This window comes from Pezoporus flaviventris, unplaced genomic scaffold (genome assembly GCF_033815535.1).
Source record: "Pezoporus flaviventris isolate CSIRO_AGI_PZ_B2104156 unplaced genomic scaffold, CSIRO_AGI_Pfla_v1 ptg000063l, whole genome shotgun sequence".
Taxonomy (NCBI): domain Eukaryota; kingdom Metazoa; phylum Chordata; class Aves; order Psittaciformes; family Psittacidae; genus Pezoporus; species Pezoporus flaviventris.
The window spans coordinates 6,315,957-6,329,662 of record NW_026892611.1 but is presented as its reverse complement, the minus strand read 5'-3'; the positions used below and the strand labels follow the sequence as shown (position 1 = coordinate 6,329,662).

At 42.4% G+C, this 13,706-nt stretch overlaps 1 long non-coding RNA gene across 1 annotated transcript in view; it reads left to right on the top strand.

Annotated features, from left to right (window-relative positions):
• LOC133277753 (uncharacterized) overlaps positions 1-13,706 on the top strand; it is an 82,045-nt gene that overhangs the window by 10,952 nt on the left and 57,387 nt on the right. Inside the window, exon 2 of the long non-coding RNA XR_009746321.1 lies at positions 8,327-8,454. This is a non-coding gene — a long non-coding RNA (uncharacterized LOC133277753). The remainder of the gene's footprint in view (positions 1-8,326; positions 8,455-13,706) is intronic.

Below are 13,706 nucleotides of genomic sequence, written 5' to 3'. Positions count from 1 at the left end.
ATTTTGTGAACCAAGCCACAGAGAAATGAAACTTCAAGGTCATGGGCAAGTCTAGCAGTTTTCCTGTGTCAGGTATAGGATTCTGACAGTCCGTTGGCAGGAAACCTGACTTTCTGAAGAGGCGTGTATTGGTGTTGAGCAAGCCTGTGTCTATTTTTGCTCTCTGCAGTGTAAGCTATGCTATAAAACCTTTGCATGTGTTAACAGCAAGGTAGGACTAACCTGTCACAGCATCTTAAAGGTTCTCAAATTTGGCTGCTGCGCTGGAGTGTGATGAGTGAACCGACAGTGGGGAGAGATGGGGCGGTCTTGGAGACACAAGGGCTGGGCTGGGTTGTAGGGCTGGGTCAGGACCGGCTGGGAAAGTGCAGGTTGTTCCTGGGGTTTTGTTTAGCAGTAATTGGGCATGCCAGAGTCATGCAGGAACAGTGACTGTCTTCCAAGTACTTAATTTTGCTATCAATTTTAATTTTCATATTAATTGCTGTTAGTTAAACTGATGTAATGAGCCTAGAGTGGCAGATAAAAATGACAATAGGGGTGAGTACGGATTCTAATGCCAGCCAGCAAAAGAAACCAGCTTGTTAGTGTAGGTCAGTCTGGGCTATCTGCAAACTTGCAGGCAAAACCTCAATTCAGCCTCAGTTTCAGTCTCTTCCTGTTGTGTTTTGAAGCAACTGAATCCCTCAGACATGTAATTGTTCATTTTGGTGCAAGCTGCATGCATTCAGACTCAAATCTCCTGTTTTCAAACCCAATTAGGAGATGGTAATTACCTGCGGGACATGGGGATTTTGTTTGTCTGTCGGGGCAGTGCAGATGCTCTGTTTGTATCTCCCCTTCCAGTTATCAGAAAAACACTAGAGCAAAACAGTGTTTTCCTGTCGGTGTTTTCAGGCAGTGTTATGCCAAATGAAGGCAATATTATGAGATTGCATGTGTTTGGGAATAATCATGCGAGCTATTAGTAATCATGCCTCACTGTTTTTCAGCACTACTCACCTCCAGCTTTTGTGTGTCTGACACACAAGGAGCTGTTTGATGATTCTCATCACTACCTTATGGATGATGAGGCTGAGGTCATCCAGTCAGGCAGTGACAGCCAGAAGATGAATGGGAATCTGTTTCAGTACAGTGATGTGCTTTTAGGAACTCAGCCCTTCGGAAAAATATGTCTGTAACATATTCTCTATCTTAGTATAAAACAACCACTCAATTTAAGGGCAGGCTAAGCAGAGGAAGCACAATGCTAAGAAACTGTTAAGTGAAGGAGACCTGCAGAACATGGAGAACATACTTCCCTTTTGAAGAATGCACAGAAGAGTGGATTGGGGAGTTTTTCACAATATAGACAGCACTCGGTTGCCAACCACTCTAGGAGGTGAGAAGAGATACTCTCAGTGTAATTTCCAGTAGGGCAAAAAAGGCAGTTGGTAGCTGTTTTATCTTTGGATGAGGATTTCATCTTCATCTTTCCCTTTGTAACGGTCCTAGCCCTGGTGAGGCTGAGAGTGTTAAGGAAGAGAATTACTTCACATGAGCAGGTATGGGGGGGGCAGAGGGGAATGAACACTACCTGTCTGTTTACCTATCTGCTTTAAAATAATTGCTCCCACAGTATGCTGATAAATTGTTGAGATTGTCAGAAACTGTGGTGGTCTTTGTCCTACAAAGCAAATTAAGCGCAGTAAACTGGAGCTGCTGCACACAGTAAAGGCATTTATAAAATTTATTACTGATGAACACCATTCAAATTCATTAGTTTTGTCCTTATCCTTCTCCTGGCCTTGCAGTGAGCCTGGACTTGTGATGAGCCTCGGCCAAAGGTAGTCATTACTTGGACCAGAATTAATGTGAATTGAGCAAGAAAGTCATACCACCAGTCCCTAAAGCAGGCCTGAATGTTTGAATGACAGTTGGTTTGATACTGAAATGCAAGAACAATAATAAAACCTGAGGATTTTGTTCAGCTGTGAGATCTCTTGTTGCCCCTGCTTTCAGGCATGTTGGAAATCGCAGCAGCTCCTGCTATTTGTCCTGGTAAAAGTCATATTCTGACTGGGGGGATGAAACAGAACAGTTCAGTTTTTGGCATGATGGCTGAGCAGAGATTCATTATGTAGGAAACTGTCCTTTGCATCTGTTTTATCCAAACCTGTCTTTCCTGGTTTTGCAAGCCAATATGCAAACAGCAGACGTGCTTTTGGTGTGTTACTGCCCAGAGCTGGTTTCAGCAGAAGCAGATTGCAGGTGTACTGTGCTAGAGAGAATTTGTATTGCTGTGACTTTTCTTCCCTTCACACTTTTCCCAGCCTCAGCTGTGTAGCTCAGCTGCGTACTGAGGGACAAAGTCATCTTTGCTGTTCACCACCCTCGTGTACATCATGTATAAGAGGGAGGAGAGTCAAATGGTATCTGCACGTTTCAGGACAGTGCCCTACTGGTGCACAAGGAAGCTTACTCCTTTTCCTCTTTGTGTCTGTAGGTCAGTCATAACCTGATCCACACTGTATTAAGGTGTCATCATGATACTGAAAGACTGATTCTGTTTTGACAAGTGGGATAAAGAAATGCAGTGAATAGCAGAGAACTGTAATCCTAGATTGGATCTTATAGTAGAGCAGCTGACAAATATACCCACAGAAAAATCACAGGTCTTGCAGCAGAAAATAGAGTGGGAGGAAGTCTTGGTATTTATGCAGTGTCCCAACTAGACAGGAGGTTGGATGTAACTGTAGCAAATCCCTGAAGTGTTGGGCCCTATGTGCCTTAATAGTTGACTACAAGGGGAACAAAGGTTGTGTTTGGTGTGCTGCTGCAGAAGCACAATAGAGATCTGCAGAGATAATTCTGAGATTGCCTGTGGTGCCTCTGGGGTGCAATAAATATGCCCTTGTCCCTTGTTTTACAAGGAGCATGTTGCTTTTGAAGGCAAGAAGTGCTGAGCAGAACAATATGGGCACTTGAGAAAAAGCTTGAGGAAAGAATGATGAAATTGGGTACATCATCTTAAGTGAATTCCTTTAAACCAAAGACTGAGTGCATATGGGTCTAGGGACTTCAGAAGAGCTCTGAACTAGGCTAGGCAACCCTTCTGGTATGGAGTGTGATCAGGTCCTTCCTTGGAGGGTTTGGAGAAGTCTGAGTATTCACATGAATGAGGTGGCAGCTCAGATCAGACAGTCTTCACTATCCAGGAGTTGTCAACCAGCTCTTACGGCACTGCCATGTTCAAGGCAAAACAGCTGATGTAAACTTATGTCAGAGCTCACTTAAACCTGCAGAGGAGCTGGTCTCTTGCTCCCTTAAGATAGGACAGTTGTTCCGCAGAGGGTGCATGGAAGAAAACATTGTTTAACAGCCAAACGTATGAGAGGATTGAGGTGCTTGGACATGGAGTGGTTTTGCTGTTTCATGCAGAAAATGCTGATGGGGACATTATGACCAAGCTCACATAAAAAGTAAGGCACTTAGGAAAAAAAAATTAATAAATTGCTTCTCCACTACTTCAGTTCCTTAAGCCAACACCAGATGTTTTTGCCTTAGTCAAATGCAAGTTACTGATCTCAGCCTTCCGGTAAATGGATTAAGTATTATGGTCTGTGACACAAAGAAACTGAGACTAGAAAATCTCCTTTGGACTGAAATCTGCAGAATAAGAATTATTTAGCAACATTATTGATCCAATAAGTGTAAACAAAGACTAATACAAGCATGTTCCTGAGCAGCCACCAACTTAAGGATAAATTCATCATTTCCTGTTTGCTATTCAGACATTAGAAATAATAACAAGAAGGGGTGATGTTTTAGCTGTGGGGTGCCTTACTTCTGGAGCTATCTCAGTGAATACAGTGGGTAACAAAGGCAGATCGGGGCATTATAGGGATAGCCCGTTGTTGCTGTGTCTCAGCTGGCTGCCGCCATAGAGACACTTTTCAGAAGTAGACTGGTCTCCAGCAGAAACAATGTCTGATTGATATGTTCAAAAGTAAATACAAAGGGTTTTTCCTTTCACCATCAAATGCCTGCTGAACTGCTCAGTGCTCGGTTAGTCTGCTGCTACTTGTCTCTGGTTTTTTCCTTTTGGGGAAAATTTTGTGAAGGTTGGCTCGACTAGCAGCTGAAAAATGCCACAGTAGAGTGAGGAGCAAGTCAGCCTGATGCAGCTGCGCCTTACTTTATTGAAAATGTGGACTCCTGAAATTCCAAAGCATGGAAACAGAATGGGATTTCTGGTGTATTTAGAGCTGCTGTGTCTTGGGGGCTGTATCTATTCCCTCATCCCAAAGGTACATGTTTGAATAGTGCGATTCATCCTATGTAACTTTATACATACAAATCAAAAACATCCTCATGGTACGGAGGCATCTAGAGTCACATATATAGGTATTTGCAGATGAGATGAATCTTCCTGTATTCCATCAACTGTAGAGGGAGAGTGGCTGGCTAATACCTAGCTGTGTACAGTACAGGTTTCAAGGTTTTGTCTGATCATCTTCACCCTTCCTGTTGCCAGTGGTTAAGCAGCAATATGAGTTGAGCACTGAGGATTTTCTTGTTTTCACATGTACTTTCAGGCCACTAATGAAACTGCTGCCTATGAGTCATTGTAACCGTCATCTCACAGGTGGATTTCAGCAATGCATTTCTAACAAAGAAATTAACTGCTAAACGCTTGCAAATATGAAGCAACACTGTTTGTCTCTTGTAAGATTGGGATGATTATAAAGCACTTCAAAGGACATCTCAGGTGCCAGTTGGGAGTGTTAACATCACGTGTTGAAGCAGGGCAGATCTGAAAGACACCATGGATCAGAAGTGGGAGTATTTGCTGTAGCTTGACAGCTCTAGACTTAGTCTGGCATCCATGATGTGATGGTTGAGAATCGCATCCACTTTGCAAGTCTCAATTTTGTATTTGTGAAATAGGAAGCAGCCTTTTCCTTTCAGTTAAGTGCTTTGATTTTGTAAGTGAGAAATGTTAAACAAACAGATTGAAACCACTGCAGCCATGGCAATATTTTCTTTTAACTTCAGGGAGATTTGGCTTATGGCCTGTACCATATTGTATTGTACTGGCTCCATTAGAAAAAGCATAATGAATGAAAAGGTCACAGCTCCTTAATTTAAAACAGGTAAAAGGATAAAATGTGTGTGGTGGGGTTCCACTGTAACTGCCCCGAGCATTTGCCATTGAGTACCAATGGGAACTCTCCATCCAGGCAGCTCACTAATCTCCTTTTAATCTCATTGAGTTCTGAACATTTTCTGGAAAACATTTTTCAGAACTAATGTGCCTGGGCAGGGCGGGGAAATGTGAAACCACACAAAAATGTGCACAACAGGAAATAATGTTCGAAAGCTGTGAAAATCATTTATCCTTTTGAAGCGTAATGGGTTTTAATTTTCTCATGCCCTGATCTCCCTGGCAACAATTTAAAAGTACATAAGCATTCATGAATCAAAGCTCTTCACGTCTGCATTTTTAATTATGTGTCATTGGATTGAAACTTTCCCTTTGATCTTTGCATTTAAAGGGATTTACAATTTAATGATTACAATCCCCATCCCTGCAATGTCTGTGCTTGTTACTGAGCAATGTCACAAAGGGGTCACTGTTGGACAGGGGAAGGCAGTTCTGTTCAGGGTAAGTGTGTCTGAAATCTGCCTTATGCTCTGACTCATGGAGGAGATGCCTGTGTGATCTTGGGGCTTCCCAGTGGTGGTGACTCTAGGCCTTTTGCTCTAGGCAAGACACTGAAAAACAAAGTGAGATAAAATAGAGAACAACAATAACCTGGTTTTCCATTAAGCAGACCTGTGCTTTAGGCAGCTGTGTCTCTTGCCCTGTGTAATGACTTTAAAGCCACATAGTGTGGGCACCATGACAAATGGAGGTGGGAATACTGCTAGCTACCTGCTGTGAGGGCCATCAGAAGTAGTTGATGGCTTTGAGGTGAATGGAACACTCTGTTCCTGCCAGCAGAAATAGTGCTAACAGAAGAACTTGAACACTTTGATTCAAGCTGGGGAAAGCACACACCTAGTTCAGTGTGCCTGATCAGGAGAAGGAGATTCAAGGAGGCTGTTCTCAGCAGGGCAAAAGGAAAGTCTCGTGGTTAAAGCACAAGTTGAGAGTAGGGGTGTCAGACTGCCTTGGGGAGAAGGGGGCTGCTGATAGGAAGATTATGATGAGAGTCTGGAGTGGGGAACAAGTGAGGAGGCCTGGGGATGGTGACAGTTGTGATGAGTTTTCTGTGTAATACAGGGCTGCAGAGCGCCAAGGAGATACCGTAGCTGTGAATGCCCCATAGGTGGGTGACCTTGCTGTTGTCTGACTTCTCCATTCTCATGAGACTCATAAATACCCAACTACATCCTGAGCGTGTATGGCAGGGTAACCTCTTTGCCACCAATGAGACTTGTCCCGCTCACCACTGGTGTTAAGAGATATCAACAGCTTCCCATTAAATGTGTGTGTGACTTGATGCAATGCGCAGCACATCCAAGGTATTCTAATGAATCCTTCTTTCAGAGCTTTTTGCTAGATGTTTAATTTTCATGTTGAATAACAGTTTAAAGGTCATGTGGGTTGGTAGCATGTGCAAAATGAATGAACGTTACTTCTGATGTGCCAGTGCAAAATGAAGGCCTTGTGCAGACTTCTTTAGATGCACACTGCTCTTGTATTTTCTTGTAAAAAAAAAAAATCAATAAAAAGTATTAAACTAAAAACCCTGAATAGAATATTTTATGTCTTATTAAGCTACTTATGGGTTCAGCTGGGATAGCAAGGGTCCTATTAATCAATGCTTTAAGTTGACTCCATGGTGAGTTGATGAGTTGAAAAATTTGTTGAGATCCCTTTTTTCCTTCTCTTTAGAGGGTCTTAATGTGGTAGATCTTGTGAAGCGAGCATACATTTGTGCCATTAGCGATAAGTTAACATTGCATGATTTAACATTAGAAACATCATTTATTGAGCTTATGCTTAAAAGGAAATACCAGGTGCATTCACTACAATGTGCTCTTTGATGATCCAATTTTACAATCATTTTCTGAGATTAAGAAATTCATGGTTCCAACTATTGACAGCTGCTGTTAAGTTACTCCAGATGGGGTTACACTAGAGGTAGACTACTCATCCGCGTAAAGGCTACAGGAGAAGATCATAACAACTTGAATTGTGTTACTTGGGAAAAAGTCATGCTTTTTAGAGCAGAGGTACCATCTGTAGTCTATAGAGAAGTGCTGTAGATCAAGGATAACCATGAAGCAAACTTTGGGGATTGGTAGTGATAGGAAGCAGGTGAGAACAGGGGAGGCAGAGAACTTGCAGGAAAGGAGAGAACTTAGGGCAGTCTTGCTTGCTTTGCATGGTGTTTCAGGTTGCTTTTTTTTGACTGAAGATACTCAGAAGGTAAGAGAGTAGCAGGAGCAGCGGTTGAGTTTTTGAAGCAGCAGCAATCTGTAGACTGTTTCTGCCCATAAGATAATTAGTGCCACAGTATAATTAGAGAAGAAAGAACAAAAGGAAGTGAAGTATCTCTGAGGGCTTCAGTTTAATTTGCAAAGAAATCTGGGTGAGCATCTAAATATAAATACACTCTTAAAACATTATAGGTTGATAACCAGATTTTAAAGAGCACATATCATCAGTGCGTAAGGGTAGAAACACCAGTTCTATACATCCATACCTTTAAAAAATATTTTCTTTAGATTGAATATATTTTTATTGAAATACCTTTTATTTAAATACTCCTATTCAACTATAACTCAGTTCTGTATCCTGAATAGGGAACTGGATGTTAGTTAAGCAGTAGCTGGGTAAGATTAGTCATTTGCAGTTCAGCTCCTCCTCCAAGCCCTGTCCCCTGCAGTAGCTGGTACATGGTGGTGATTGTGCAGTGCAGGAATCTCCTTCCATCACTTGTGTGTTTGTATTCCTGGGCACAGCTGCTAGCAGAAAAGGTGGATCTTGTTTTGAGGCTGGAAGAGGTGCTTCCGACCTGACTGATTTGCTCACTTGCTGCACTGTCTGCAGTCTGTCACTCCAGTTGTCTTCTGTGGCACATAGGAAATAAGTTGTTTGGAAAACTTCACTAAATCTGGTCCTAAAGGCAGGACTGTCTTTGTTGGCAGTGTCAGTAGATGGATTAAGAAAGCAATGAACTTGGTGCCCTCGTTTTCCTTTTGCTTACAGAAGTGTTTTTTAGCATAGCTGGTACAATGTGCCATCAACAACCTGTTGTAAACAGGTTTCTGACACTGTCTTCTCTGAGTTGCTTTGTCCTTTGGTATATTAATATGGTATCTTCTTCTCCAGGTTGAACACATAAAACACACCATGAGAAAGCTCGAAGCTGACATACGGAAGGCTTGGAGCATCTTGCATCTCTGACTGTGCTGAACTTCCTCCTGCCAGGATTCCTCTGAAACTCTTGGGAAGTCCAGGTAAGCCATGATGGTGGCTCTGTAATACTTTTCTTTCCCACCTCTGCCTTATGAGCTTCCCTGTTCACTGCCTTCTGCTTGTCTTAGCCTTCTGTTGTATTTTTTATGTAAAGTTATGGACTGTAGGGGACATTCAGTACCTCATTTTCTGCACAGCTCCTATGAGAAAGATCCTCCATTCTTGACAGGAATACGAAGAATGCTTACAGCTGGCTAAAACGAAATCAATTCTAATAAAAAAATAATAAAGAAAGAATGCACGTGCTGGAAATCAGTCATATAAAATAGCAGTTAAAAATAATTAGCACTTTTTGGGAAAGCATTAAATGGATGTGCAGTTATTGCAAAATTAAAAAACCATTAGATTAATTGCAAGAAAAACTGCTTAGCTCAGGGCTATGGTAGTTGTGGCTGGGGTGATGGCACATCAGAGCATCAGCCATCAACTTTAAACAAGGATTCAGGGTCCGCTATTACGCAAAGGCAACAAAAAAGCCCACTGCTGCACTAGAGCCAGTGAAACAACAAACCAAATGGGATTCAGGTGCAGACTTGGATGCAGTCCTGAAGTGATGGTGAGAAAGCAGCACACCACCACAGGACACATGCTGAGAGAGTGAGTAACACTTCCACCCTGAGTACAGTACATCTGAGTTTATGGGGCCATATTTTGTTTTTCTGCCTAGATTTGAAGGTTTAGAACAATTACTCAGGCTCCTGAATGTCAGTTTGGAGGAATACCTTGGGTTGCCAGATGTCTGGAAACCCCAGATGTGTTCCCTGAACGAATCAGCTCTACAGAACATGTGCAATGAATCCATGGCTACCAAAGCCACACTGAACTCATTATGGCTGTGCTCTATAATGCCAGTCACACAGACCTGGTTGGGAAGTCCTGATCACAAAAATAGCGTCTCCCTGCTCCCTTCTCTTTCCTTGTAAACGTGTGACAAGCAGATGGGCAGATAGCTCTGCTGCTGGTGACTTTAGTGGGCTTGATGGAGGGTTATAGTCATCTGAAGATACACGTTTCTGAACGAGTATAGTAGCATCACTGGAGCCCTCTGTGGAGAGTGCTCAGATCTCATCTTATCTAAGGTTTCCACTAGTGGAAGTCAAACATCAGGCTCCAGCCCTGGGTGATGACTTAGATTGATGAAAGAAAATTAAAACTTTTAACTCCCTGCCCTAGAGGGAGAACATAATGATCCAGTCCAATCCCACTCACCTCTTTGAAATTATTGTTATCTTTTTAAAGGAAGTCAATGATTCATGAGATGTTTAGTGGGCAAAACCCTCTCAAGCACTGGGCTGGCTGGGTTATAAATGATCTGTACACAAGCAGGTATTTTTCTGGCAATTCATATGCTGTCTACCTATGACTAGGGCTTCTTTCTGCAAGCTGCAGAGCATAAAGACATAAAAATGATTTGCTGTGCTTGGGTATAGCTTAGGCAATGGTAATTACTGCAGGGAAAGGTACTCCACTTTATCAGTGGGCTGATGCACAGTTCATTTGAGGTTTCCTCCTTTGCTCCAGTATGAAGGAGGGAAAACAGAGGAAATAAAACTGGCCATGAGGAAAAACGCACAAACTCATTACTGAAAATGCTGTGCACTGTGAGTTGCACAAATACAGAAAGACAGAGGGGAGAAAACCCCAGTACAACAGGATACAGAAAGGACAATGGTAAATGATCCATTCCCGGCAGCGTTCAAGGCCAGGTTGGGCGGAGCCTTGGGTGACATGGTCTAGAGTGGCAAGTCTCTGCCCATGCCCATACCATTTTATGATTCTATCCCTGTCTCTGACCTGGAAATGCTTTATTAAGAACAGAAAACAAGGAGCAGCAGGATAACGGAGAGGCAGGCTCTGCAAAAAAACAATGCAACATTATAATCAGTATTACAGGTTTATTTAGTTACAAGTAGCTTTGAGATACAAACCAATTCACTCTAGAACAAGTAAAAAAGCAATGTGCAAAGTGAAAGCACCTTTCCAGGAGAAGCAGAAGGTGGGATAATGTTTAGTTTTAAGGGTGACTCGGTGGGTTTAGTTTTGTGTTCTGGTAGGTAATTGGGATTGCAGCATGACCTTAGGCTTTTAACGTGCATCGTGTGAAGAAGGGAGAGACTCAGAAGGCTGTTGGATTTTTCTGCTGGTCAGTAAATCTGGATCTTCAAAATAAAAAGCCCTTGTGAGAATCGTACCTGTGCAGGAGTTTGATCAACATCTTAGTACAGCACTTTTCAAAGCTTTTTGGTTGCTTGAATGAAAGTGGTGAGTCCTGTTCATGTGCTTCTTCTGAGTAGGTCAGTCCAGTGTATCTTTGCTAAATGCTACATGCCTACTAAATGGAAGTATCAAATGGTATAAAATAAATATGTGCATTATGTTTCTTAACCTTATAAAGCTGAGGGACAAGATTCTACAAATCCTAAATCCATTTGTTTTCTTTTGTGGTTATCCAACTGAAATTTAACCAAAATGTAGCTGGAAGCTGTGAAGGTTCACACAGCACCATGGTAGTAATGTGAAGTATTGTCAGAGGATATGAAAGAGACCAAGGAAGGTGGAGAGAAGTATATTTTATTAGACACATTTTTCAAGCTCCAAGATGGGCATTTCTGACAGCAGTTTGGTTTGTGTGTCACGCCAGTACAATCAATGGTGGATGTGTTCATGCAGAGGGTAGGAAAGCAACTTCCCTTCTCTTCCTTTTTCTCTGTGGAATACCTGAAGTAGCCAAAATGAACTGTTGTGTGGGTCAGGATTTGGCTTTTCAGGCATCATCAAATTAAGGATGCTTGGGTGTAGACTGCACTGTACCTGACACCTTCTGTGTGCTCAGTGTGCAGCTGCAATGCACAGAAAATACCCTGATCCATGTTGTGTTGAACGACAGGTCGAACTCAAGCTGAGGTGGCTTTGTTGGGAGTTTGCTTCTCTATGCAAAACCACAACAGGATTATGCCTCATCACAGGGGTATTCAAGCTACAGAAATGTGATTGTCTCCTTCTCTGGGCATATAACTCTACGAACACGTGTGTGCACTACACCAAGTGTGAAAATGAGAGATCCCTCTGAGCTTTCTGGGAGATGGTACAGTGTTCCAGCAATGTGCTGTGAACCAGGAAGGTTCAGTTCACAGCACCCACAGGGGAAATTGTGTGAAAATCTAGGAATTCTTCTGCCCTTTGTTTTTCCCTTTGAAAATTTCTTCCTGTTCGGCCTTAACACATGTTGAAGGTATCTAACCACAGGTACTCTGGCTTGGAATTATTTGCCTGCATACCATAAACGCTAAGCAGCAGATATCCATAATGCAGCACAACATATATAATACTGGACTTGTAAAAACATTCAGGGTTTTGGTTGTAAAACTATATGTAATTTTCGTTTTCCTGACTCCCCTGTTTCTGAGGTCTGCTTGCAGGGAGACAGGACTAGCACCTCATCAGTGATTCATTTCCTAATGAAATAGAAACTAGCATCAGGAAAGGAGGGAAAAAAAGGCAAGATAAATGGTTGCCTTTCTGCCAAGCATGCAGTGAAACAATGGGTTTAAATGAGATACATTCCTGACAAAGATCTCTTCTGTTCTCTAAAGGCTTTCATTGTACCTAGAGTTATATTTTATCTTTAAAAAGTGCTGTTCTTTATTTTATGTGAGCTCTCTCCCCCTCGCCCTCTTTTTGTCTTGCTGAGATTTAAGTAAGCTCTTGTAGTGCCTGTATCTCTGATCAGGCTTAAAGATTTGGAAAGCCAAGTTCGCAAGGATAAAAAAGGCCTTAGTATCTAGACACTGATAGATCTGATTCATCACCTCAGGAGGACATTACCACACAGCCTGTGCCACAGATTGTCTTGATAACAAGCCCTGGATTTTTCTTGGCATGCATCTTCATTTAAAGGTCAAAGAAAGAGGAATTTCTGGGTTATGAAAAATAATAAAAAAAAGGGGGTCACATTATCTTGACAAAGCCGTAGTCTTTACTGAGGCCAGAGGATTTACAGTAGGAACAGGGGGCTTGATTAGAGCTGAATAAAAGATGCTTTAGAGCTGTTCTGAGCTCTGCAGAGAAAACAGAGCCACAACATGACAGTCCAGCCTGGGTTGGGTTGAGTGTCCTGGAGCAGGGCTCCACTCCTGCTCCTTCCCTACTTGGGAGCAAACAAATGACAAGAGGGTTGTATCATCCCCAGCCCCTGCAAGACCCTGACCTTGTGGATGAGGAGAGAAAGACAGCCCAATTCAGTGGAGCCCAAGTTCTGCTCTGTGTTATGTAGCAAAAATGAACACCTCCAGCTTTAACTGAAATGCCTTAGTCTTATATTTCTAGTTTTCCTTTCCTTCATATCCAAGCAATAATCTACTGCCTAAGATGTACTAAACTTCATCTGCTCTCAGTCAGGATGCCTCCCTGGATAGCAGTTAAGCAGTGATGGCTACCACTTAATGGGGATGGTAATTCTCACGTAATTGGGGTGTTTTCCAGTGTCTCAGACTGGGGGGGGGGGCATTGTCTCTCTGGCTTTGTGTGACCTTTTAGAAGGGAGACACACAAAGAGTGTTTTACCTTCACCTTCTCCTGTCTGCTCACTTGACCTTTCTCTACCAGGCAAGGTCAATAAGTACTGACTGTTTTACAGACTCCAGTGGTCAGGTAATAGCGTAGAAATGCCTTGCTCTCTTCAGGAATTTGTCAGCCCCAGCTTGAGCCATGGTGGCTTTTCTTTGCCCCCACATTTTGGCATTAAATTCACTAAGAACAGCAAAACAATGCCTATCTTAGGAACTGGAACCACTGATGGCACTGTGCAGCAGAATTTAACTTTACTATCCAGCAGCATCAGTGAGAGGGACCCCAACCCCAGGAGAATGGGATTAGGAGTAGATCTACTTCTTCAGGCTGCCCTGTAATGTGCTCTCTGACACGAGCCTAATGTTTTTATCACTCTGCACTGAAATGTCATGATCTGGAAAATTATTCCACTTTGGAGTGAGCTGCGTGTGAATAACTGATCTGGTTTTGGTTGTGAGAGTGGATCAGAAGGAACCAGGTTCACCGTTTGTCAGGGAATCCAAATGCTAAAAAGGAGTTTGCCCTATCAGAAAGCATTAAAAAAAATTCTAGACATTGATTTAAAAATAACTGAAACTGAAGAAGTGAAACATGGTTTGGAGCTAGAACAAAAAAGGGAAAAACAAAATGTCACATCTTGCCATTTCTGAATTTTTAAATTTAG